The 24,852-nt window shown below is 44.3% G+C and overlaps 2 protein-coding genes across 7 annotated transcripts in view; one reads left to right on the forward strand and one right to left on the reverse strand.

The window, feature by feature from the left end:
* The window catches only part of KCND3 (potassium voltage-gated channel subfamily D member 3), a 526,784-nt gene extending 506,843 nt beyond the window's left edge, over positions 1-19,941 (reverse strand). For 3 of the 6 annotated variants that reach the window (XM_074370163.1, XM_074370164.1, XM_074370167.1), the window contains exons 1-2: positions 19,685-19,936; positions 19,457-19,593 (exon numbers count right to left, since the gene is read on the reverse strand). The gene's annotated coding sequence lies outside the window, so the exon portion shown is untranslated. Of the gene's footprint in view, positions 1-565; positions 701-1,555; positions 1,749-19,456; positions 19,594-19,684 lie in introns of all 6 variants that reach the window. The other 3 variants (XR_006722393.2, XR_006722395.2, XM_074370165.1) reach the window with 3 other exon arrangements.
* A 133-nt stretch (positions 19,942-20,074) lies between these two features.
* CTTNBP2NL (CTTNBP2 N-terminal like) overlaps positions 20,075-24,852 on the forward strand; it is a 47,297-nt gene continuing 42,519 nt past the window's right edge. The window contains exon 1 of the mRNA XM_010948311.3: positions 20,075-20,156. The gene's annotated coding sequence lies outside the window, so the exon portion shown is untranslated. The remainder of the gene's footprint in view (positions 20,157-24,852) is intronic.

Here is a 24,852-nt window from a genome sequence, read left to right on the forward strand (position 1 = left end):
AGTTGCCTTGAGAGTCAGCTAACACCTTTGTACCCCTCTAGAGTTTATTCTCAACCCAGCACCCAGAGTGATCCTATTGAAACCCAAATTGAATCATGTCACTCCCCTGTACAAAACCCTCCAACACCTCCTCATCTTATTGGGAACAAAGCCCCAAACTCTCACAGAGACCTACAAGGCCCCACACACTCCAACCTGTGCTGTCTGTCTCTTGCCCACCGCATCTCCTACCTTGCTCCTCTCTGCATGCTCCACTCCAGCCTTTCTGTGGATACTGGCCTCTGACACCTCCTCAAACACACCCAAAAGACCTCTGCTTGCAGTCTTTGCACTCTCTGTTCCCTCTCCTGGTATGCTTTTACAGGCAATTCATGGTTCACTCCATCACTTCATTTAGACTTCGGCTCAAATGTCACCTCATCCTGTCCACCCACTTAACACTCCATGAGAGCAAGGACTTCATCTGTTTGATGCCTTGTTCCATTCCCAAAATGTCCAGGACCTAGCACATAGTACTCTATAAATACTTACTTACTACAAGGTGAATAAAACCCCAGGAACCTACCTGCTGTCTGCATTTGTTTTTCTCCCAGGGCCCGGTCCTCCCCAAGTGGAGACCTCTCCCCACTAGTGAGTTGTCTGTGTCCAAAGATGGTTCCTGTAACCCCGGCAGAATAAGCTGGATAAAAAGGATGTATTCCTGGAACAAGATGGAGCTGCTGATTGTTGGGGAGACTCGGGGGCCCCTGGTTTGACAAGATAATGTGCATTTGCTCGTGTTTTCAACAAAAGGTATAAAGTGTAAGGTGTTAAAGAGACAGAAATGCCGATTACTGTGACCCATTGAACAACTAAAGTAATGAAGAGGGACACAGACTGAGAAGAAAAAGAGAAGGGAAAACCCTGCATCACTGGTGATGCTCTCCCTGGGGCAGGACTCAAGAATACGCATTTTTAAAAGCCCCCTGAGTGATTCATAAGTAAGGACCAGTTTAAGACAGGTCCACAGAAAGGCATTTGAAGATTTAGAAAGTATAAGGCACACATTACAGTGGGAAAGGGATGGGCTATCACAGCCGAACAGACGTGGGTTCAAATCCTGCCATCACTGCTTGTTATCTGTGTCACTCTCTGCTATTATTTAACCTCTCAGATCCTGAGGTTCCATTTCAAGTTAGAGTTGATAATTATATCTAACCTATTGGGCTGTCATGGTGATTAAATCACAACACATGTAATGTGCCTGGAACATAGCAGATACTTAATAGCTGGTATTTTATTGCCCTTCTTTTTATGGCCTCTGTTTTCTGAGTGCTCCCTACAACCTACCTACAATGTCCTGTGGCAAACTGAAATTCTTACCCATCCTCTCTGTGGTCTCACAGAGGTGAAAACATATATTCAGAAGGGCCAGTTCTTAGTGCATATAGTAAAATCTCAACCTTCACCATCCCTAGAATTCCTCTTCCCTTCTCTAGACTAGATCAGGGTGCATATTTTTGCTGGTAATGACCCATTAATCATTAATAATAAAGCCTTATATTTTTAGTCTTACCAAGGCCTTCACGTATATTTCAGTACAAAAGCTTGAGACACGTGGAACAGACCCCAGGATCACTCACTCACAGACGTCAGGTGAGTGGCCTGAGTACCTGGCCAGAATGTGGGTGTGCTGGGACTCAGAACTTGCCAACGCTGTGCACTCTCAATTAGGCAGGCTTCACCGTCATCAGGACCTCGGGACTGGCCTTCAAGGGCAAAGAGGGAAAAGAGGCAGGGAGTATCTATCTCCGGTTGCTTCCTGCCCCTCCCCTCTGGAGTAATGGTTGGAGAATTCTGCACAGACTGCAAGGACAGTCTTGAAGAGCCTCTCCCATCCAAATGAGAGGTTGGCTGCCACATAGTGTCTCAGTCCTTCTATTCTACTCGAGGCTGCCAGCCTTCGGCAACTCCACACCCCCACCTGCTGGACGCTGCCTTGCATAGATCCTGACCATCCACCACCCAAGTAGGACTACTGTTCCCTGTGAGTCCCCTACACCACTCACCCTGGCCCCAGGGCTGCTTTAAGGGCCACAGAACAGGCTGGAGCGGAGGAAAGCACTCCTATTTCTTTCTCAGTCTTACTGTAAATCTTAATCTATGACACTGGGTGAACTCTTGGCTCTCTCAAAACTTCAGTTTCTCCCAAGTTGTAAAACAGAGGAAGCTTCAGCCCTGACCCTCCTTGCCCTCCTAGGGTGAAATGGAATAGAATAATAAGACACCCACTCTGCCAGATGGAAAGAATTGGGGCTTTGGAGAGGAAACTGCTATAAATTTCAGAACGAAGGGGATAAAAGCAGCAGCGTTCCCAGTAAACAAATGAAGAAACTAAGTCCCAGAGAACCCAAGTGAGCAGCTGCAGGGAACAGACTTTATTTATTCACTCATTTATTCAGTTACTCACTCAGACATTAATTGAGCCCCTACTATGTGCCTGGTATTGTAAGACAGGGATGAAAACTCGGTCACTGTACTTTAAGACCCTTTGTTGTGCCACTTTTTCCTCTCCACCTTCCTGTCGCTGTTTTCCGCCTGAATATTTTCCCCTGTGCTCTTGGTAACCCTTGTTCCACTGAAAACAAATCCTACATCCACTGCACCCTCCCAGAACTTTCACTCTATCCTCCCCCTCACCGTATCTAAACCCTGGCCTTACCCCAAGGACACTGCTCCCCTTGCAGCCCTCTTGCATGGAGGCGGCTCTCCCTCCCACACGAGTTCCATTTTCCAGCCAAGCAGAGTGCACTCGGGGTCAGCAGTCTCCCAGCTTCCCCTGCCAGTTTCACACTCTGACTTTTCCACCCTTGTTTAAAGCCCTCCGCAAACTGAATGGCTCGTTGCCCTCTACTTCTTCTGTTGCTGTCACTGACCCTGGCCCATACGAGCCAAGGACTCTGTCCACTTAACCCCTACACGTGAACTCCCACCATGGTCCTGAGACAAATCGCTGAGGCCAATGCATCCAGCACTCTTACCTCCCCCAGCTTTATCCTGATGACTTCAAATAACCTTTTATGCTGCTTTCAGCCATGCTTTTGAAGGCCACAGTTGGGCCATTATATAGCATGGCTCCACCTCTCAGAAACTAAACTTCAGCATCCCACTTGGACCACAATCCCTCCCGCTCTCTTCTGTTCCTCCCACTTCCCCACTCCTTGACCTCACTGAGTTCCAGCACTTTAACCTTTTGCTTTCCTCACAGTTTATCTTCCCTCCTCCTTCAGCCCCCGGGCTCAGCCTTTGGAAACCCAAGCTAGATCTCTGGTCAACAACCCGAATGACTTCTCGTCAGCCTCGTCAACACCCTTTGCTGCCTTTTCTTTCCACTCCCAAGCCCTAGAAAGTCCTGACCCTGAGTCCTACAACTGTCTGCTCTGCCCAAAAGCCTGGACTTCTGGGTCCTTGTGGAGAAAACTATATAATATGGTACAGGTTGGTCTTCTGAAAGTGTCTTCAAGGGCTTTTATAAATCGGTCTCACTCTCCCCAAGCTCTCAACAGGTAGCCTAGCCTCCTACTTCACTGAGAACATCAAAGCCAAGGACTCTCTCAGCATCTAGCCTCCTTCTCTCATAAGTGCATTCTGACTGCCCACCACATATCCTTTCTGTGGTTTCCAGGCTCAAAGGATGCTCCTCTCCTTGTTTAGAGTCAGCCTTTCCTTATCTTTCATGTCCTCCCCATCTCTGAAATTTTTATTCCCTTCTTTTTTCAGTGTATCAGCCAGAGTTCACTCAGGAGACAGAAAACACACTCTAGTTTGAACAGAGGGATTTTAATGTAAAGAATGATTAACCATAACAGGAGATTACCTTCTAAAGAGAAAGAAAGAACTCAATGAGATTCACAAACCTTTTATAGGGAGCAGCCTATACCTCTAGGTCTGAGATGGAAGCTGATCTGGAAGAAGCCCTGCCCCCTCAGCTGATATCTAACCTGTGGTGGTAAAGGGGAAGACTTGACCCACTGGATGGCAGAGATGTTGTGCCAACAGAAGTCACCAAGAAGCTACCCTCTTGGGTACCTGAGAAAGCCATCTACATGGAGGGTCTGTGCTGTAGAGTTTGCAAGACCACCACACACTGCCCAGGAAGCCATCTGGGGTGCCAAAGGACATCCTTGAGGAGGTGTTGCCCTGCACAGCTTGCTAGGAAAATACCTGTAAGGATGACGAATTAGAAAGCCACCCTCTGCTCCCCAATGTTCATAGCAGCACTGTTTACAATAGCCAAGACACGGAAGCAACCTCAATGTCCATAGACAGATGATTGGGTAAAGAAGCTCTGGTATACACACACACACACACACACACACACACACACACACACACACACACAATGAAATACTACTCAGCCATAAAAAAGGATAAAATAATGCCATTTGCAGCAATATGGATGGACCTAGAGATTATCATACTAAGTGAAGTCAGTCAGACAGAGAAAGACAAATATCATACAATATCACTTTATATGTGGAATGTAAACAAAAAAAGATACACATTCTATTTGCAAACCAAAAACAGACTCATGGACATAGAAAACAAAATATGGTTACCAAAGGCTGAAAGCTTTCTCTCCCAAGATCAACAACAAGGCAAGAAGATCTGCTCTTACCACTTCTATTCAACATTGTAATAGAGTTCCTAGCACAACAATAAGGGAGGTGGGGAGAGAGAAGGAAGGGACAGAGATAGAGAGAGAACACATACCGTTTGCAAAGGAGGAAATAAAATTTTCTGTATTTACATATGACATGATTGTGTATATAGAAATTCCGAAGGACTCTACCCCCCCAAATGTGAAAATAAGTGAATTGAACTCATTGCCCTCTTGCACTCCAATCCTCAGCCGTACAAAGCAAATGCCCAAGGTAGCTACTCCCTGTGGACAGGACACAAGGGCAAATATCAAAAATCAATTGTTTTTCTCTAGAGTATAAAAAAAATTTTTTTAAGTTTGACTTTTATACCATTTAAAGTAGCACCAGAAAAAAAAAAAACTGTATAGCACAGGGAACTATATTCAATAGCTTGTGGTAACCTATAATGAAAAAGAATATGAAAAAAAATATGTATGTATATATACGACTGAAACATTGTACTGTACATTGGAAATTGACACAACATTGCAAACTGACTATACTTCAATTAAAAAGAATGCAAATAAAATATTATCAGGCATTCTAATTTTGATATAGACGGACTAACAAGGACAACATTTACTCTCTCACCTGAAACAACTAAAACACTAGACAAAATATATGAAACAAGAGTCCTCAGACACTAGGCATCAGGCAGTGATCCGTAAGAGAGAATACACAAACAAGATGAGCCCTGTGACTTCCTCAGTCAGTGACAGGAGTGGGTTTCCAGGCTTCAGACTAGAAAGGGGATGCCAGACATAGCCCAAAATTCTCCCTCAGCTTAGGAGGTCAAACTGGGAATCTGAGGAGGTCAAGGGCAGCTATTTACAAGGATGAACATCAGAGATGAGGGAGCTGCCCTGAGAGAGAGCCCCCAGAGATCGGTAGAGGGTCTCCCTCAAGCCTGGGGCCGAATGCTGCCTTTTCTACTATATTCTTTATATAAGTTGATACACTGTGTCTGACACACAGTAAACACTGTATGTATGTATGTGTGTGTGTATATATATTTTTATATAAATAAAATGAATGAAAGATGGAATCACTAACAGTCAAAAACTTCTTCAATTCTTCCTCTCCTGTATTAATTAAACACATGACCAACATGTTGTGTCTAGCCCTGCCTCCCCCTCCTTTTGTGAAGCTAGAAAGATATAATCTTCTTCTAGGCCAGCTTTGTGACACTAAACAAATTCTCACCCCTCTCAGGGCATTGGAGACAAATATTAGGGGGGAAGGTATAGCTCAGTGGTAGAGTGCATGTCTGGCATAAGCAAGATGCTGGGTTCAATCTCCAGTACCTCCATTAAACAATCAATCAATCTAATTCCCCCTCCACCCAAAAAATTTTTAAAAGACAACAAAACATATCAAAAAAATTAATAAAATTTTGAAGAAAAGAAAAAAAGACATGGGTTTGGAATCAGCTAGAAGCAGATTCAAATTTCTACATACTGTTGCATTGTTACATCTTTAGCACGTTCTTTCTATTCTTTGAATTTCACTTTCCTTATCTATGAAGTAGAAAGATGAATGTCTACATTTTAAGGTTGTTCTGAGTATTAAATGAAATGGAAAGTTACCACTGCCTGGCAGGTAGGACGTGTCATTAAGTGTTAGTTCATCCTCTTACCCCTTTCTTCTCCCCACTGCCTCTTCTCCCACCCCAGAAGGAGAGGGAGGGAGAATGGAGTTGGTACCCATGTCTGAATGGCACGTCCTCAGACTGACAGGCTTTATTTCAAGAAAAGGCAAGATGCTCTCCCCCTCCCCGCCCCTCACATGCCACGGTCACCACCAGAACTGCCTGCAGTTGGTATTCCAGCCAGCTGCAGAGGTGCTGTTATCCGATAATGCATCTGTCTGGGAAACTAGAAAAGGAAAACTGTGTTTAGAAAGTATGTATTTCCCCTCCCCAGGTAAGCAGGAGAAATAATGCAATTCAAATTGGAATGACCATGAGATAAAACTCCTGCCCACCAGGTGTTTATCCTAGTTCATAAAAACAACTACTTTTAAGGTAATGGAAAAAAAAAAAAACAAAACTCCCCGTTGGGGAAGGAAATGGAACCACATGTTTCTGAAACAGTTTGAGAGAAAACAGCAAAGTCAATGAGCGGACAGCAAACGCATATCAAGCAGGGTCGTCCCAGGCTGCCATGCTCACAAGCACTCCCCACAGGCAAGGCTCCAAGAGAGGCTGGACCCCTTGAAATCAGACCCCCCCATTAGGAAAGCACGTGGACCTTCTGACAGGTCCCTAGGGCTAAGTGGGATGGGGGAAGTCTCCCCTTTTTTCTGTATCCACACCTGAAGAATTTAACCTCATTTCTGTTTCTTTAATGCTGCCCTACCAACTCTGTCTCTTAGGACACTGTCTCCCCATTCCCTCCTTTCTCTGCTGTCCCTGAAGATAAGCACACAGGTTTTTACGGTTGGAAGAGTTTGCTGCTAATCACTAGGAAAAAACAAGACAGGGAGAAACACAACCAACAAAGATGCAGGCATGATTTATTTACCTAAGGAGCCCCTATATGTAAGGGGACCAAATGTCCCTGCTTGCACAGGACAGTCCTGGCTTCTACCTATTGTCCTGATGTAATTATTAATAGCATCCCTTTTACTCTCAAAATTATCCATGTTTGGCCATAAAGTATAATAAATTATTCTATTTATATGGCACATATAAATATTAATTTATTTAACCCTGAAAGCAATTCTATGAGGTAAGAGACCTTTTTAAAATAATGACGTCAAGGCACAGAGAGGTTAAGTAGCTTGCCCAAGGTCACACAGATGGTCAGTGTCTGAGCGAGGATTTGAACTGAGGCAGTCTGGCTTCAATGTCCTTGTTCTTACAAAGCTTAGGAAATCACTTGCTCTTTCACTTAATAAATTGTTCATGCCTACTATGTGCAGACACTATGCTACAAACTACACATGCAACCAAGAACCAGGCAGAGTCCCTGCCCTCAAGGAGCTTTTAGTCCAGGGGAGACACAGATACAAGGAAAAGGACAGGGTGTACAGGGTGCATTGCGAATAAATAGAATGGAGGTGGGGAGGTAAGGAGCATCTAATATGGCCCTAAAAGATCACAGAAAGCTTCCTGGAGGAAGTGACATCTGAGGAGAGTCCTAAAGAAAGAGTAGTAGCTGGACTGGAAGAACCAAGAGAAAGCAGTGCAGGCAGAACAGCACATCAAAGGGTCCTCTGGTCAGGGGATCATAATGAATTAAGGGAATTCAAGTAGATCAGTAAGCTCTAGTGTTGCCTGGGGCCAAGGTAGTAACAATAGTTGGAACTGGAAACATAAGCCGAGGCCGGACCAAGAAGAGATATTACGGATATGCTTATGTTTACACTTTATCCTGAAGTTAATGGGAAACCCATGACTTCATAGGAACTTAAGCAGACAAGTGACCTGACCAAATTTTAATTTTAGAAAAATCACTGTGGTTGCCATGCAGAAACAAATTGAAGACGGAAGAGCTGGGACACATACAGGAAACCCAGAATCCATAGGAAAGGGGATGGTGGCTTGAACAAAGGTAGTGATAGGAAATGTGCACAGACTGGGTGGATTGGGGAAGTAGAAACGGACTTGGTGATTGGCAGGATGTAGTGAGTGGCAGAGGGAGGGGAAGGAGGGTCATGGATGCCATGGAGATGTCCTTTCCCATCGGAGTCTGGAGCTCAGGTCATGGATTTATTTGAGAGTCATCTGAGTAGAGGTGGTCACTGAGTCATCAGATTAGGTGGCTCACCCAGGGGAACGTGTAAAGTGGGAAGAGAAAGAAATGGCCACAAGAAGAATGGGAAGGAGAGGCAGGAGACCAGCAAAGAGAGGATGGTGTCATCATAGCCATCAAGAGACAGAGAAGGCAAAGGAGAACAGTGTCTAAGGCTGTGGGGGCACCAGTTATGACCCAGACATGTCCACATGGATTAGCAACAAGATGGTCATTGGAAATCTTAGGAGAGCAGGTGCACAGTGCAGGCAGGAGTGAGACTACAAAGGGAGGAGGAGAGGATGGAAGGTGAGGACGGGTCTCAGAAAGCTTGGCATGGAGGGAGGGGAGGGAGTGAAGGGAGGTGGAAGTGGGGCCAGGTCCTTGAACGGACACCCAGCTCTCTGCTTTCTTGCTGTGTCCTCTCCCCACCTAATCCCGCCCACCAGTTCTACTGAAAAATACTACTGGAGAACAGATGGCAGTAATAGAAACAGTGAAGAAATATCACTAAGTTCATATTGCCATTTCCCTCGTTTATAGCATGAGTCACCTAGAAAAGCCCCTCGTGGGCTTTATTCCCAATGGCATCTTTTGCTAGGCGGGCAGCCATCAGGGCAGAACTAGCATCCATCTCCTTAGCATCCAACCAGGGACCATCTGTCTCAGAGGGATTATGTGTATTCCTGAGAACCACCCAAATGGGTCAGTGGACCCCTCTGGACATTTCCTCAATTCCAAGATCATTCATTTGAGTAACCACCAGGTCCCAGGCACTGTTCTAGGCATTGAGGATTGAAAGGTGAGTAAATCATGGTCCTGAGGGATCATCCTAAGGGGATTTTTCAGGAAGGGCGTGTAAAGTCTCGGGGCTTTCCAGGCACCTCCAAGGTTTCCCCTAGGAGAGTTAACAGACAGTTAAAATAGTCCAAAGAGGGTAATGTCCCCCAACAGAGTCCAGGATTATTATCACAGTTGGACACTAAGAGAAATGATTTCTAGAGCACTTTTATATATAATGTGCTTTCAACCATTCATTCATTCAATAAACACTTATAGAGCACCTACTGTGTGCCGGGTACTGTGTTATGATACGGAAGATAAGAATCATAAGCAAAATAGAAATGATCTCTCTGTCCTCATGGAGGATACAAAAGACATATGAAAAGTCACATTAATCAAAACAACTGCACAAATGTATAATTACAAATCCTGACAGATGCTACAAAGGCAAAATACTGGAACCTACTCACTCTGCTGGGCTAAGGTAGCTTTCCTGAGAAAGTGACATTGAGATGAGGTCTGAAGGTTGCATAGGCTTTAGGTAGAGGGGAGGAAGAAATTCCAAGAAAATAGAATAACATTAGCAAAGACCCTGAGGAACAGGAAAGCAACCAATGTTGGGGGGAAAAACTTATTCTGACACTTGTTAAAATGGTAAGGAAGACGTTCCTCAGGACTATTGCAATAATGTTAAGACTATGGCAACAGGAGAGAGAGATCAGATTCAACTCCAAATCCAAATAGATGAATGGGGATTTTATAGCCAACAAGCAGAGTGAGGGACTCAGTGGATGGAAAATTACTAAGAGGAGACATCAAGGATGGGGGATTCTTGGGAGGGTGGGTAAGAGCTCAGTGGTAGAACACGTACTTAGCATGCATGAGGTCCAGGGTTCATGCCCAGTACCTCCATTAAAAAACAAATAAATAAATAAACAAATAAACAAACTGAATTACCTCCCCCACCCCCAAATAAAAAAACAAAGGATGGAGGATTCTTGCTAAACCAACATAACAGGATTCTTGCTGAAGGCAGGCCAAGGACTTAGATATCAAGGAGGAATGAAGAACTTCATCAGATATGATGGGTGGGGACAGATTTAGCAGGATTCTTACTAAAACTGGGCTATGAGGGTCCAGAGAGGAGGGTGGGGGGTGGAGGGGCCAATGCCAAGACCTAAACTAAAGCCTGACTAAAGTTTGGTCAAGGAGAGAGTCTTTGTCCTCACGTGTCCGAGGCAGAGACAGCAACAGGCAGAGAGGCACTAAATGATTCTGGAGAAAGAAGCAGGAGCCAAGTCACGAGGGCTTTGTGAATCGGGTTATCCTAAGAGCATTGAAAAGTTCTAATTGGGAGGAAGGGGTTGCGACATGATCAGGTTGTGTCTTCTTAAGATCCACGCAGCCTGCTGGGTGGAGATCGGACAGGATGGGGCTAGAATGAAGGCTAGAAGACCACTTAGAAGGCTGCTGCTGCCCTGGAGAGATAAGGTAGTGGACAGACCAAGGTGGTGATGGAGGTAGGAATAGAAGTAAATGGAGCCATCACAGACATAAAACAAATTTATGGTTACATTGTGGGGGGATAAATTAGGAGTATGGGATGGGCAGATACAAACTACTATGTACAGAATAGATAAACGAGGTGTTCCTGTATAGCATAGGAAACTATAATCAGTGGGGGAAAAGCAAAAAAAAAAAAAAGTAAATGGAGTCGAGGTATTCAGCAGGTAAAATGAACAGGACTCGGTGATAGATTGGTGGTCGGGAGAAAAAGGGATCAATAAGTCTCCCTTAACTACAACCTGGTGAAACACACGAGTATTTTCTCAATTTTATGGATAAGGGATTTGAAATTCAAGATAGGTAAGGGACATGCCCAGGTCACACAGCTGGTAGGTGTGGCTCTCTTTTCAGGATGCAACACAGGAGTCAAGCAGTTGTTCCTCATAGAAGATTCCATGCCCTTTTGTGCCTCTGAAAGCTACGCCTAGTCAATACCTGGAGCCCTGCAGCTCACCCACACCATTCCCTGTTCGCCTTTGCCTACACGACAGGAAAATGGAAAATATTATCATAGAAGCTGTTGCATTTTATGTTGGTGACCTCCATGGGCAGTACAAACAGATTCCTCTGTTGGAGAAATTATCTTCATGGGCTTATCTGGCACTGAAAAGTGAGGGCCCCCTGAGTAGAACTGAGATGAGAAAGGTTTGGTCATAAGGAATTAAATCACTTTACATGACAAAGGGGGATTTTGGAGCAGGAACCATGGCCATCATTATAACTTCAGTTACAAACCTAGCACACAGGGACCCATATATTTTTGCTGAAACTCTGGAGGCGGGCCCCAGCAATCTGTGATTGAACAAGACCTTCAGGTGATTCCAATACACCCTCAAATCCGAGAACTTCTAATCTTTACAAACCTTATTTTAACACCGCCCATACCATGCCAGGCCCCCAAATCCTCAGTGAACAGCTGCTACACACAATAGTCTTTTTGTTAGTAGCGCTTTGGGCAACAAAGGACGAAGACCAGCCGTCCCAGAGTGGTGACCAGCAGCAAGGAAAGTCTAAGCCAAGGCAGAGTTGGGGCAAGGTTTAGAGAAGGGCTGGGAAACAAGCTGCTGGAAAACAAGCCACTGGACAACAAGCAACTAGAAAACAAGCCGCACCTATATTTCCATGCACTTAAAATATTGTATTCACACTTACTTGCTTAATATGCACATGCTTGCTTTGTTTTAACGTTTTACACAGTAGATGACCTATAACACGTATTATGCTAAAGAAAATTTGAAAGGAGAAATCCTGAGATTGACCATAAGGGCACGAAGGAGGGCAGATATTTCCTTAGGGTGAAACAATGGACAGTCCTGGAAAGCCAGATCATCCATTAACAGAACTTTGTTCTGGCATGAAAGCATGAGGTTTAACCCAGGGGAAATACTTGCTATCTCGAGATGTCCCAGAGGCAGTAACAGGATGGACTTAGAAATTCTGCATACCCTGAGGAGGGCAATTGTTCCTGGATGGGATAGGCCTGAAATTAATCAGTTAACCAGCAAGCAGAACTTAGTGCTTATCTCATGAAATATCTAAAGCCCCACCGCTTTGATCGCATTTTTTTCTGAGTTGTATACTCCTAATAAATATGATGTCGACCAGGCTTTTGGCCCTCTAGATCCACAAGATCTTGAGTCCCCAGGTCCCATCTTTGCTCTTTACTTTGTCTCTTTGTCTCTTAAGTCATGCGTTGCCTGTCCTCAGACACGGTCCCGAGCTGTGCTGGACGCAGCAGAGAAGCAGCTGCAGCTCAAGCTGAGCCAAGAGCAAATGTGAGACCAACCCTCAAAAGTGTAGTAAACACTTAGTGTTTGCTTCCCAAACATCCATCCCCATATTTTTTTTGTAATAAATGAATGAATGAATGAATTTTTATTTGAAGTTATAGTTTTCCCCACACTTAATCCATAGCTCTAGACAGAGCTCATGACCTAGACCTAGCCAATCAAAGCAGCACATCCTCTTGGCCACAATGATTGGGTTCAGGTTTGAACATGTGGTCCAAGCAAAGCCAAGAAGTCAGGGTGGGATTTTTTGCAGGCTTCTGGGAAAGAGGGAGGTGCTCTTTCCTATTGAATATGACTGGATATGAAGCCAGAGCTCCTATGTTTATTGACAGATGAGGAAGAAAGCATGTCTGAAAACAGAACTTACTCGACAAAAGTAGAATTGAGAAATCTGGTCCACGTAACATTTTTGGAGAAGCCAGATCAAGCCTCACCTGAAGTCAGTCTACTCCTGGCCTTTTTTATCGCATAAGCCAATAAAAACTAGCTTTGGCTAGTTTGGGTGGAGTTTTCTGTCCCTCACAGCTGGAGGAGTCCTGATTATGATGTAATACAATGGATGGAGCTATTTTATTTGGAAAGTGTGGCTACAGAAAGCAGGAGAACTTGGGTCAACCAGTTATACAAATCTACTTCCCCTCCAGACTGTGAGCACTCTGAGGTCTGGAACTGTGTGTTATTTCTTGTGGTAGTGATAATAGACATTCAGTGATTATTTTAGGAATAAGGACAGAGGGGTCAAGATGAAGTCAGGGTGGCAGAAAGAAAAGGGGAAGAGAAATGTACAGATTCCTCCCAATGGAGCAGGAGCCCTGAGTCTCCTGGTCACTTTGTTCAGGACAGACTAGACCCTGCTGGGGCCCAGCAGGAACCGTGAAGCAGGACATGAGGGCATAGAGGCTTTTAGCACCAGGCTTCTCCAAAGGGCCACTTACCAAGAAATTGCCTAGAAGTGATGGTGTAGCCATAATCGGGTCATTTCTTGCCCTACAAATATTTCCCCCTTTTGTGAGTAACAAGGACCCATTCAGCCAACTGTACAGTGTCTCAGCTGAAATAACAGACCAGGGGAAATGTGTCATTGCTTTTCATCAGATTGAAACTGTACTGAAGCTCTGTCTCTGGCCATAGCACAGAAATTATTTACCACTTAATATCAGGCCATGTGTGGGGAAGAAGAGGGAATAAAAGCAGAAGACCAGCCTTCCAGTCAGCTTCAGCCCTTTTGGCAAGGCTACTTGGCCCAGAGCTTTGTCTGAAGACCTAGCAGAGACAGAAGAGGATTTGGCTCCAAACATTTGGGGAAGAAGGCACCTGGGGCAGAGGAGAAACAGGAAGAGAGATAAAAGGGGAGGGTTTGAAGAGAGGGAAAGAGTCAACATTTAGAGTGGAGGGTATAGCTCAGGGGTAAAATGCCTGCTTAGTGTGCACCAGGTCCTGGGTTCAATCCCCAGTCCCTCTATTAAAATAAAATTAAATAAATAAATAAACCTAATTACCTCCTTTCCCAAAAAAAGAGTTAACCTTTAATGAAATAAATCAACTTACAAATAGAAAACAGTAGCCAACTGGTATCTCCCGTCCCCATCCCACACTCCCCCCAACCCCCTCACTCCCCCACCACGTCCATCTATATCAACACTTGGAAGTAACAAACAGAACATCAACCAGCTCCCCAATTCATCATCTGGTACATGTTTTTCAATTATAATTGAATAATTTCAAAGATTAGAATGAAAATGAAAACTTGAGGCTCATCCAAAAGCACACAGTGTATTCTTCCAGAGACCTGTGACTAATCTGCATTGTGGGGGTGAGGGGAGGAGTTTAAAATGACTCAAATCCTTGGGAACTTTGCTGGGTGACTTGGGGAACTCCATGATTTTCTCATCTACTTCCAGGAATTTTCAATCTGGGCTAGACTGTGCCCCATTTACCTTTCCTTTTTGCTACTTAGGGAGCTTTGTGTACCTCATCCTGGCCCACCACCTTCAGGGGAGCATGTGAGCTCCACACAGGAGGAGGGAGGCAGGAAGCACGGTCCTCTGGATGCTGTCCCCAAGGCCCCTATCAGCAATACTGTTGGCAGTTCCCAGAGTGCTGCCCCGTCATGCATTTCCCCAAGCAAACTCTCCCAGGATCTAATGGATGTCAGCCTGGGCTTTTTCATTGCCACCCTACCTCAGGAGATCCTATCTTTGGATCGGGAGATCCAAAAAACCACATGGCCCTAGTCCTCGGGAAGGGCTGCCAGGCAGTGGCTGTCATGGAAAAAACAGTGAATCACCCAGTCCTGGGCCCAGTCCCATCTCTACCACCCACAGCTCCATGAGGCAACGGTGGAGTGGAAACAGCATGGGACTGGAGTCAGGAGGACCTAGCGCTTTGATCTCAGGCAAGTTCTCCGTTATCCCTTGTTTAAACTACCTAAATCTCAGTGCTCTCATCTGTCAAATGGAGATTATCGTAACTATTTTCAAGAGTCCCTGAGAGGATTAAAAGAAATACTGTGCCTGGTGTGAAGTAGCCACGAAATAACGGGTTGATGTTATTATCAGCGTTGTTATTATGTGACGTTTGGCGAGACACTTAACCTCTCTGAATTTGCTTTCTTATGTCAAAAAACAGAAGTAATAATAATGATCTCTTAGGCTGATCACAAGAATTATATGTGTAAAGGATTATATGGATTATACGTGTGAGGATTACAAGGATTATGCATGTAATATACGTAAAGCACCTGGCACGGTGCCTGAGACACAGTAGACACTCAATGTTAGATTTCTTTCCCTTCCCTTCCCAACCTCCCTCTACAAAATCCAGGATGAGAGTTGCCATGGTCAAGCTGGCCCCAACACTTAGCTAATAAAACAGCAGCATCTGCCCCTGAAGGTGGTTTTTCGGAACTGCTGGTCCTTGGAGCCTCCTACCTGCCGCGCTTTCAGCCCACACCCTTAAAAGGAAAAACTGTCGGTAGAGAGGCCTCCGCCGAGCGCGCTGGGGCCAAGGGGGAAGCTGGCAGCTGCAGGACTCATGGCTCAGCACTAGGGGGAGCAATAAGATCGAGAACACAGCGAGAGCCACGCCCAGAAATCTCAACACCCCCTGCTCTCCAGTCGCCCAGGTTGAGACGATCCAAGCTGGAAGAGAACCTTAGGGACTACTCAGAAAGGGTTTTGTGGGAACAGTTAATGAGAGAAAATGCCGGGAGCCCTGGAGAGAACGCCATCCCTCCTACTTCAGCCCAGTCCCAGCCCAGGGAGCTGTCTCTGGCTTCCAGATGGCAACTTCCGCATCCCCTCCGGGAAGAGCCAGGAGGAGGCTTGAGGAACAAGAGGTAGGGGAGACAAGCCAGGTCACTTTTCTTGGTCACTCCAACTTTGACATCCAGGTCCCCAAGCATCTTGCTAAGTCCCAGGGGGTCACAGCTAGAAGGAGTGTTAGAGAGCCCCAGATCTTCAACCCCCAGATGGTTAGCTAGAGGGCTGGGACTCGGAGAGGAGAAAGAGTTTGAGCAAGATCTCCCAGGTAGTTACCATCATCTCTTACAGAGTTTACCAAATACTTTCATGTCCAGAATCTCATTTGCATATTCACACCATCTGGTGTTGTACGCAGGAACTGTTATTCCATTTTACAAATGAGGAAACTGAGGTTCAGGTACGTGTACATAGCTCTCCTCTCCCCTACTAAGTTTTCAACGCCACCTTGCTATTCCCTCCTCTCTTCCTTTCCCTAGGAAGATTGCTACTCAGCTCCAAATATTCCATAAATCAAAGTTTAAAATATTTGTTGCACTCCCCATCTTCCTAACCCATCTAGTATGATGGAAAGATAGAGCGCAGTAATTATGATTGGGCACTTTGGAATCAGATCTGAGTAAATAAATAGTCCATGTTCCTCACTTAGGAATTCCATGACTATGGACTTCTTTATAGCCTCACTTTCCTCATCTGTAAAACTGGAATATTCACATCTATCTCATGGAATTCTTTTAAGGGTTGAATGAGATGCACTGTAAAGCAATTTCATACTGCCTGGCATATAGGGAAGGCTTGAAAAATGTTTCTAACATACGTAATTATCATACAATTAGATAACTGAAATGATCTTTAGGAATTAGTTCACTACTTTCATGCCATTACCTAGGAAGTTGGGAGTTGAGTGAGGATGTTACTTTGCTAAGTAGTTTTCCACACTGGTTTGAATGGTTCCCACATCTACCCTCCAAAATTCGTGTCCACCTCGACCTCAGAATGCAAACCTGTTTGGAAATAGGATCTTTGCAGATGTAATGAATTAAAATGAGGTCATACCATGCATAGAATACAGACTTGTGGTTGCTGGTGGGAGAGGGTGGAAAGGGATACACTGGGAGTTCGAGATTTGCAGATACTGACTGGTATGTATAAAATAGATAAACAAGTTTATACTGTATAGCACAGGGAAATATATTCAATAACTTGTAGTAGCTCACGGTAGAAAAGAATATGAAAATGAGTATATGTATATTCATATATGACTGAAGAATTGTGCTGTACACCAGAAATTGACACAACATTGTAAACTGACTATAACTCATTAAAAAAAAGATGAATAGATTTGTTAAAAAAAAATGAGGTCATACCAGATTAGGGTGAGTTCTAGACCTAGTAAGACGTATGCTTATAAGAAGAGGAGAGGCCTTAGAGGGATAGGTATGGTCACAGAGGGAAGAAGGCCATGTGAAGACAGAGGCAGAGGCTGGGGTGATGCGCTACAACCCAAGGAATGCAAGGATCGCTGGGAACCCCCATCAGCTAGGAGAGCGGTATGGACTGGATCCTCTCACCAAGGCACTGACCTTGTCAACACCTTTCAGACTTCTGGCCTCCTGACAAAGAGAATGCATTTCTGTTGTCTTAAGCCACCGAGTTTGTGGTTAATTGGTTACAGCTGCCCTAGGAAGCTATTACAGCTTGTGACAGACGGAGGACTCCCTCACAACCAGGACTTCCGACAGAACTCCTGGATTTTGTTACTCCCAGTCTAGCCTTCTTTTACTCCATCATCACCTCTCCAGCGATGAACATTTCTGGTACACCCACCTAGGAAGTTTACCTATTTTGAGAAAAATTAACACACTCTATAATCTTTAGCACTTCTTACTAAGTTGTTACCTGACACACAGTAGGCATTTAATAAATACTTACTGGTGAGTTGATAAAATAATAGATGTAACGATGGTATGTTGTGTTATACCAATTTAAGATATTATTACAAACCCACTTTCTACCTCTGTGTACACCTTTGGCCCAGGCTCTAAATTTATGTACACATCTTATATATTTGAAGAATGACAGAACTTCTGGTTCACAAGCCCTGCAGGGGTGACGAATTAAAAGGAAAGCAATCTGAATACCCTCAGGACTCTGACGCCGACTAGGCTGGGATGATCTTTCTTGCCAGGTCCTCCCACACTCACTCAGGAATGAACAAGTGAGAGGTCAGGGAGTCACGGGAGCTGCTGGTCCCCATAAAACAAGTAGGCACCCAGTCAGCCTGGCAGTAGAACGGGTGTTGGTGGGTTAACCAAGGGAAGGAGGGAGGAGCTGATTCACTGGGACAACTCTGAGAGTGACTCAGAAGGCAGCAGAAAATAGCCTGTTCTCCCACATCTGCCTCATTGCCCGACAATGAGGCACTTCCTCATTGCACACCCATAGGCAGGGCAAAAGGGAGGAGGAGGAAATGGGATTTTTCAAATTCATGGGCCCAGTCCAGCACCTAAACTCTGTTTTTAACCATTTCAGACATTTTGTTTCAGGTCAAGTCAGTATTTGTTGGGTGCCTACTGTGTGCCTGGCCCTTCATCTTGCTTTTCAGATCGTCAGGCTCCTGAATACAGGGAATAATGTCTTTCTGTAGTTCTGTTTTTCCTACTTTGTTAACTTTAAAAGCACTTGGGCTGCTGTTGAGCACCTCAGAATGGTATTGCTATCTTTCATAGAAAGAGATGACCCTCTCCAGTCAATAGGAGGAGGCATGGAGCTTTTTTCTGGCTCTGATGCTGGTTTTACAGTCATCCAGGTCCACCCTCTGGACCAATCCTCCTTATGAGAGACAGCATGTGATGAGTAGAATGTAGCACAGGTTTGGGCAGAATATAGCACATCTTTGTTGGAAGTTCTATATTTACCATTTACCAGCTCTATGGCTTTACCTGATTTCTCTGAGTCTCTCTCTTCTCATCTGTAAAATGAGCACAAGGATGTCTATCTTACATGTTAGGGAAGATTTTTCATATAGTGGTGAAGATTAAGATATCATTATATGAAAGTACCTGGCACAGTGATGACATTAATACTGGTTTATTTCCTTCAAACTTCCCTATGATTGCACAGACCGATCACATCCCCTCACCAGACTGTAAACTGCATGAGGACAGAGCTGCACCTGTCTTGAGACAGTCTGCCTAGGTGAGTACTAGGACCCTAATACTGTCTTGCTTAATAAAAATTGTCAAGATTAGAAATAATGTATTAAGCTTAATAATGTAAATTATATTTATTTGTAAGTATGTATTATATTGTATTTAAAAATAATGTGGTTATTATTCTTTTAACCAACTGAGTTAATCTGTGAACTGGAAAAGGAATCCAGAAATATTGACCTCAGAAAGGGATGCATCTTCACCTCTTTGTGGGTTATTTGGTCCTGAAAGGACCGCTATCAAGATCTACATTCCTGTGTTCATAAGGGATAGACATTCCTTGCATCTTCTACCGTCCTTTGTTCCAGCTTCACTGAAAATGCCATAGCCCACAGAATAATGGGGCCAAAGACACAAAAAAAGTCCCTTCATTTGGAAAATACAATGTAGAAAACCTTGACATACAAATTTTATTCATTTGACTTCTACCTGGAAGGCAGGTCGGGCTGGGTTTGTGCTCTCCCCGGTGCTACCCAGTGTCCTAGCCCCAGGGGCTCCAGGCGGGGTGGGGTGGGGGTGCAAATTCTCCAGGTTTTTCATCATTGCGTCCTTGCTTCTAGCGCAAGCTGTTTCGAAGAAAAGAGACAGCAGGCAAGCGTTACCAGGTTTTCAAGAACTATTTTTAAAGCAGACACGAAAGAGCATTTCATTTATTACCATCTCGGATGAAAAGAAACGTTAATGTGCCCTATCAATCGGGGCACCTGGAGCCCGCCATTCCTAAGCTTCCCGTACCATGAGGGTAAACATGAAGCACTAGCCACCGTCCCGTCCAGAAATCGCACAGAAGGTGGGAAGTTCCAAAAGCCGGGCCAGGAGGGGCGCGAGCCCACCCCGGAGCCCGAGCCGGAGGCCGGCGCTTCCTCCCGGAAGTGACGTGAGCTCAATCCCAGCTTGGCTCTCCCCAAACAAAAGGGATCTTGGGGCCCCGGGAGGAGCCTAAATGACATTGGAGAAGCCCCTCCCCCAGCCGGCGTGGATTGGTGCCGGGGCTGGAGAGGCGAGGAGGTGATTGGCTCTGCCAAATGTCAGTGCCCCTCCTGGCGGCTGAGGGGCGGGGCCTCGAGGGGCTGTGGATGGAGAGGGTGGCGGAGGCGGCGGGGAGTGGAGCCCGGAGCGCCGGGAAAAGGTAGGAGTCCTTGGCGCTGGGGTTTGGCGGTGGCTGGGAGCCGACTTCTCGAGAGAAAAGCAAGGGTAGGACCACCGGCGTCCTCCTGCCACAGTCCCAACTGCCACTCGCGCCCATCCCCTGAGGGGGCGGGGTCGTCTCCTCTATCTCCCGGTATTCCCTGAGGAGGCGGCTCCTCATCTTTCGAGGGTGCTCACAGCTACTTATTGCCCCCTCTCAATTCCAGTTCCACAGAAGGGGCTGCCCTCCTGACACCACTCATTTAAAGGCCCCCCTCGCCCAGCCTCTCAGCCTTGGGAGAGGGCGTACAGGTTCCCATTCTGTAGCCTGCCGCCCCCGCCCCCATTTTGTATCCTTGAGAGGCCAGACATCCCTTCCCACACTTGTCCCTGCTTGCTAGGGTGGGACCAGAGCTTGTTTCATCGGTAAGATAAAATCAGTGTTTTTGAAAAAAAGAGAGAGATGGGGCGAAGCAGAAATCAAAGACCCGACCTAGACAGCCAGCTCCGCGGACAAATCGGCCTTCCCCCACTTGGGTTCTTCCCATCCCCCATTCTCCGATCCTCAGCTTCCCCCTGAAGCCCCTCGGATCCTACGGTGGTGGGAGGGGTCGAGAGCTCACCTGCTTCGGGACTTTTTTAGACTCTGGAGGAAGGAGAAACAGTAACCTCCCCACCCCACCCCACCCCACTTTGTACCTTTACTCTCTATTCCTTCTGGGAGTACCCAACCACTGAGGGGTTTTTTAGGTTTGAGTTGCATTTCATTTTTGCTTTCCACCCTATTTCTTCCCTGAGAACATGATGAAAAACCATCTTTTAGTATTTCACAGTGAGGTGGGCGTGTTGGGTATCTACAGAGTTGGCCTTGTGTGGGTAGGAATGCAGTGTGTATTGTTGGATTGTCAGTGAATAACAGCATGCTTTCAAATGAACAGTACAGATAGGTAAATAAAGAGTTTTAGATTAGGAATGAGTATCTGGCAGTCTAGGGTGGGCTGGTCTGTTGCTCAGGGAGACTGCAGTTAACCTTGAAGATATAGTTCTGTTGAAACAAAAGGCAGGAAATGTTTGAAGAAAATTCAGGTTCAGTGGTCTAGGTTTATGATTAATCTGGTACGTGGCCTTTGGTTACTCTCTAGCCCCTATTTTATGATGGGTTTTTCCCTCCAGGCGAAACTGAGAGATATATATAGAGAGAGAGTTGTTGATTGGTTTTACAAGACCGGTATCATCTACCAAAATTCAGGGGATGAAAAGTAAAAGCAAATTTTAAATCTCAGAGATGAGGCTAAATAAAAGCAAACTCCAGCGATTCACACGTACGTGACTACCACAACGTGTCTCTGTAGTGTGCTCCTAAAGGCCTCCATGTCAGCAGGTGCAAAATATTGATGACTTTGGCCTCATGTTAATGCCATTGAATCCCCAGTTATCATCTATTGCTAGCACTTTCATGTATTAAAATTTGCCATATTTTGTAGCATTGTTTCTTTTGCTTTCCCAATCTGAAGTCTATCTTATGTTATCTATAGTCAGAGCTAATAATGGGATGCAAGGAGTTGGAATGGGGGGGGCAATTATAACAGCTGTCTTTTACCTTCCTGATTAGACTCTCTGAAGGTGGACTTCCTGAAGGTAATCAATTTTGAATAGTTAGGTTCGAAGTTTTCAGAGCCAGTCTCAGTGCTCACAGATCTGTTCAGTGATTGTTTCCAGATCTCCAACAAAAAAGCATGAGGAAGAAACTGGAGGGTCTGTCCAGCAAACACAGTGTACTGAGATAGGAGGGTAAGTCATGCGCCCCCAGCAATAGCAGCAGGAAAAACTCAAAGCAGAACAGCAAATCCCAGAAAGATATATCTTATTACATGAGCAGAGAACAGAAAATAAACTAAGGTAAGAGACTAAGGAAACCAAAGTTGTGATTGCCATGGCCTTAATGAGCAGAGAGGAAAAAGCAATGCTCTTTGATTACTTGGCACAACACGCAATATCTGTCTGATACCCATTTGGCTCTTGGAAATCTTTCCTTGAACGTTTTCAATACCTGTTTGGTAATACTGGATGAAGAGCATTGTATGCAGAGATTTTTATGTATATATCTATCTTATTAAACTGTAAATTCTATGAGAGAAGTTATTAGTATGTTTTGTTTCATCTTTGTATCTTTCCCAGTGCCTGGTATACATAATTTGACTTAAGGAGCTTTTGGTGAACTTGGTTTGAAGCTGACACCTTAAGGTAGACCAGAAAGATAATTTACTGATAAAATACAGTGCTTCTTGTCAGTATAAACAATCCATTTCTTTTTCTCTTGATTTAACTTTATTTTCCCTATCTGATGTCTTTCGAAACTCCAATATCTTAAATGACTCTAAAATATTGAATTTGGAATAAGAAATATCTGTTAGTTAAATATATAATTTTGCTGTGAACCAGGCTTAATGTAATCAGCACCACTCATTTTAGGACTTAATTTTTCTAAGAATCTGACCTGAGAGGGAAAAAGTGAAACAGAGCATACTAGGAACTGATTTTTGTTTAAGAATGGTTTCTGAGTACTTGGTTTTGACAAGTTACTGGTCTGCTTTGGGATTTTTAGTTTTTTTTTTATGCTTTTCTAGGCTAGCACTAAATCCATGAGCAGGGACACAAACTATTGAATAGACTAGATAAAGACGGATTCTGGTGAGCATGTGCTGTCTACAGTGCATTTGTGTCTTGGCAGAATCAGGTTTGCAGTGCTACCAGTTAATTTGCAGAACAGGATTGGAATTCTTGGCTTTTCTGAGCAGAGAAGAATGGTGTTTCTTTGGTGTTTGTAGTGAAATGGGTTTCACTTTGCTTGTGAGTTAAAAAATTTAATATTAAATATTTTTCTACTCCTTTAGCATTTAAGCAATAGTGAAGAATTAGTGTCCGATTTTAGTTATTGGTTGGTTTTATTTTAAATATTTCAATATATAGCTACGATGCCTAAGTAGGGGGAAACAAAGCTTGTATATGTCATGATCTCAGACATCTGATAGAGGGATTTTTAGGCCATTGAACTGGTGTTTGGTGGCATGATACAAGAAGCAGAGATTTCGTTCTGGAGGAAATTTGTCTAGCCTGTGGTGGCTGACCCCAGGAATGGCTTGTTAGCCTATTACAAAAGGCCATTTTTTCTTATTTCCTGAACGTGTGCTGCTAATAACTAAAAATCAAGTCTTCCTAGTTTTAGTTCAAAGCATTTCAGTGAGAAAATGGCTTATTTATGGTGAGGCTATAAAATGTGGTAATTTACAGCACAGACTTTACAGGCAAACCTGAGGTTAAATCCCAAGTCTGCTGTTCTTTTGCTGTGTGACCAAGAGCCAGGGCAGAGTTTTCTGTCTTTATCATATCCCAGTTTCCTCAGCTATGACATAGAAATGGCTTTGAGAGGGTTTTTGTTTTTTTTTTTAAGGATTACATAAACTAATCTGTGTATATATATATAAATTACAGAGCAAGGTATCTGGCATGTGGGAACCACTCAATAATTAGTAGGTATTATTGCCATTATTAGCACTTTGCATGTGAGTTAAAGAATTTAATACTAAATATTTGTGGGTTTTTTTTTTTTGAGGGGAGGAGATGATTAGGTTTATTTATTTTTAGAGGAGGTACTTGGGATTGAACCCAGGACCTTGTGCATGCTGAGCATGCACTCTACCACTTGAACTATACCCTCCCCTCCAAATATTCTTTTACTCCTCTCACATTTAAGCAAGGTAAAGAATTAGTGTCTGATTTTAGTTACTGATTGGTTTTGTTTTATGAGACTGACGCACTGCCTACTGCGCTAAGAAGGCAGGTTGATTGGTTTTGTTTTAAATATTTCAATGTATAGCTAAGATTTCTAACTAGAGGGAAACAAAGCTTATATATGTTATGATCTAAGACTTCTTCTGATAGGATTTTTAGGACAATGTGTGTTTGTGTGTGTGTCTTACAGATTGTATGTGTTTCATAATTTTGTCATGCAGATTATCTTCCTTGACTCCTGGAAAAAGAACAAGTGATACAACTATCTGATAGCTTCTCTCTGAATTGTCAGTTGTACCACTCCAAACTGTCTTAAGTACCTTCAGCTTCAGTGTCATATGGATGGTTTTGTGGATACTGTGATGATGGTGCAGGGTTGTACTTTCTGTGAGACTTAAGGGATTTTCAGTGGTAATTTTGATTGACAGTGACTTTCCACCTTTTGAAGACAACTCCCTCACTGCCCCCCATATAAGGAGCAATCATAGAAACAACCAAAATGGGTGAGAAGAAACCATGGGTAGGGTAATTAAGAGTGGAGGTCAGGGGAGTCGAGGACAGGAGTTTGGGGGTTGAGGAAAATAGGACTGCAAGCAGGCGTTGAGGTAAAGAATGTAGTAATATGGTTCCTCCTAGCCTGCTTTTTCCAAACTCTGTATGTCAAGTCCAAAGCCAGTGCTTCCAATCTAAATGGGTCCTTTGCTGCTAAGTGAGTCCTTTCTGCTTCTAGAGCCATAGAAGAATGTAATCCTTAATTGTTACTGCGTTTAAAGAATATAATCCTTATTTGTTGCTGAGTTTAAATAGAAACTAGGAAGGAAAGTAGGGCACAGGATGATGGGGTTTACAGACAAAAAAGACTCCTGACCCTGAGCCTTGGGAGCATCTGCATGGATCCTTTGTGC

This window comes from Camelus bactrianus, chromosome 9 (assembly GCF_048773025.1).
Source record: "Camelus bactrianus isolate YW-2024 breed Bactrian camel chromosome 9, ASM4877302v1, whole genome shotgun sequence".
In the NCBI taxonomy this organism is placed as follows: domain Eukaryota; kingdom Metazoa; phylum Chordata; class Mammalia; order Artiodactyla; family Camelidae; genus Camelus; species Camelus bactrianus.